Source organism: Bos grunniens, chromosome 6, assembly GCF_055505025.1.
Source record: "Bos grunniens cultivar Pamir isolate PY7600 chromosome 6, Bosgru_T2T1.0, whole genome shotgun sequence".
Classification (NCBI taxonomy): domain Eukaryota; kingdom Metazoa; phylum Chordata; class Mammalia; order Artiodactyla; family Bovidae; genus Bos; species Bos grunniens.
The window spans coordinates 76,301,523-76,304,191 of NC_141170.1; the positions used below are offsets into that span (position 1 = coordinate 76,301,523).

Consider the following 2,669-nt stretch of genomic DNA (forward strand, 5'->3'; position numbering starts at 1 on the left):
TTTTTATTATAAAATAGGCTTTGTGTTAGATGATTTTGTCCAACTATAGTCTAAGGTAAGTGTCTGAGCACTTTTAAAGCAGACTAGGCTAAGCTAATAATAGAATGTTCACTAGGTTAGGTGTATTAAATGCATTTTCAATTTAGATTAGGGTTTACGGGGATGTTAAGCCCATCATAAGTGGCGGAAGATCTGTACTTACCACTGTTGAACTGTACACTTAAAAAAAGCTTAAGATGGGCAGTGCACTCAGAGGTCTGTCTCTTGCTTCATATCTTGCTTCAACAGTGCTTGGTCAGAACAGACACAGGGATGCCCCCTGCTCCAGCCTCCGACCACCCTCCAACTTTTTTCTAGCCGCAACATTTGAAATCAGCCACTCAGCTGTCCAAGATCACTGGGACCAGCCAACACCATTTTTTGAGCTTAACTCCTTATTACTGATCAACCATGAGCCCCCAAATTCATCAGAATTATTCCACCAAGGTGAGGCCACTGTCAACATTCATTTGAGGGCCTTCTACACCTACCTCTCTCTGGGCTTCTATTTCAACCACGATGATGTGACTCTGGAGGGTGTGGACCACTTTTTTGTGCAAATTGGCCAAGGAGAAGTTCAAGGGCATGGAGCTTCTCTTGAAAATACAAGACCAGCGCAGCAGCTGTGCCCTCTTTCTGGACATGCAAAAGCCATCTCAAGATAAGTGGGGTAAAACCCAGGACACCATGGAAGCCATCCTTCTCATGGAGAAGACCCCGAACCAGGCCTTTTGAATCTGCATGGCCTACGCTCTGCCCGCACAGACCCCCACCTCTGTGACTTCCTGGAGAGGCACTTCCTAGACAAGGAGGTGAAATTGATGAGTTACCACCTGACCAACCTCCACAGGCTGGCTGCTCCCCAGGCTGGAGTGGGTGAATATCTCTTTGAAAGCACCCTCAAGCACGATCAGGAACCCCTGGGGCCCTGTGGCCTTTGAGGAGCCCCACTAATATCAGAGCTTGTGCCTAAACCCCTCTCTGCTGCCACTGGGCAGCTATTTAACACACTGGAAACCTCTCTCAAGCCTTGGAGCAAATGGAAACAATAAAGATGGTTAATTTAATGTTATGTATTTATACTCACAATTACAGATAAGATAAAATTAATATGTAAATCTATTATGACCCATGCAAGGCTACATACCAGAAAGGAAATTCTGGAAACATAGCTCCAACTTAGCCAGTTTAACACAAAACAAATTCTCCACACAATGCGCTCTTACATTTGGAAAATTGAATTAGATAATGCATTTGAAACCACTTAGGTGGTTATATATGTAGGTATATGTTAGTACCTAATCTTTATTGTAGAGTATGTACATTTTCTTATACAGCAATTTTCTGGCCTCATATTGTTGCTATGTCACATATTATTCTCATTTGAAAACCCCTCATCAGTTCTTTCCAATAGCACAATTTTAAGCTCACCTTCCCTTTCTAGGACAGGGTGCTGTCCACCACCAAACTTAGTAAAAAAATGTGACTGAGCAAAACTATGTGTTCTGGGACAAATTGTTCTATGACTCAGAATTAAAGTCACTATGAGACTCCATGGATGGAATGGGAAGCCCTGCCTTTGAGAATAGGAAAATGGATTTTCTGTTGTGTGTCACTTCAGGAGAGCATTAGATGTCAAAGGATCCCAGATACTAAGAAACAAAACTGCCTATACCAGAAATAGAATGTGAGAGAATATCAGAGAAGTCAACAGGCCCTTCACAAAGTGTCCGCAGTGCAAGCCATCAGTGGAAATTATGAGGCCAAGAGAAAGGAAAGGGGCTGATAGAGGAGAACCATGGCCTGGGGATGAGAGTGTTATGGTCAGGCATGTACAGCTCCGGGCTCTCTACTCAGTGCTATGTGGTGACCTAAATGGGAAGAAAATTCAAGGAGGGGCTATATGTGTTAATATATGTATAGCTGATTCACTTTGCTGTACAATAGAAACTAACAGTGTTGTACAGCAACTAAATTTCAATAAAAATTAATTTAAAAATAAAATTACCTTTCTCTATGAAATAATGGCAATAGCCATTCCTTTTAAAACATCATCCCAATGTAGCCTTTCAATTAAAAAATAATAATAGCACTTTCCAGGAAAACACACACGCACAAACATACACATACCTTGAAAACATTATGGAAAAATTATACACCAGATGGTTAAAATGATTGTGTGAAGATACTGGGGATACTCAGTTTCAACTTTTATATATTTCTGTATTGTTTGAAGAGTTTTTATAACAATTATGTATTGCTGTTGTAGTTGGAAAAATAAAGATTTATAAAATCTTTTTGTAAAAGAAGGCACAACTACCTTACAAAATTGGCAAGTACACCGTCACAGTGAAAGATTTTAAAATATCTTTTTCAATGATTGATTGTAAAGAGAATCAGGATTTGTCACCTCAAAATATGACACTTTGACATAAGAATTATTTTGTTCTGAAGGCTTTTGAGTTTCTTCAATCACTTGTATGTCTAAAAGCAGAGCTTCCCAAAAGAGCTCAAGTGTCATAAACACCCTTCCTAGAGTAACTCTTAGTCGTCTCTCCTTAGAGAAAGTGACGACCACACCCAGACTGACATGTTACAAGCTGTCATGTTTCTATTCATTTTCCAGGGTG

The 2,669-nt window shown here is 40.2% G+C and overlaps 1 pseudogene; it reads left to right on the plus strand.

Annotated features, from left to right (window-relative positions):
- Nucleotides 1–450: 450 nt before the first annotated feature.
- On the plus strand, nucleotides 451–980 carry LOC147370899 (ferritin light chain pseudogene; annotated as a pseudogene).
- The last annotated feature ends 1,689 nt before the right edge of the window (nucleotides 981–2,669 follow it).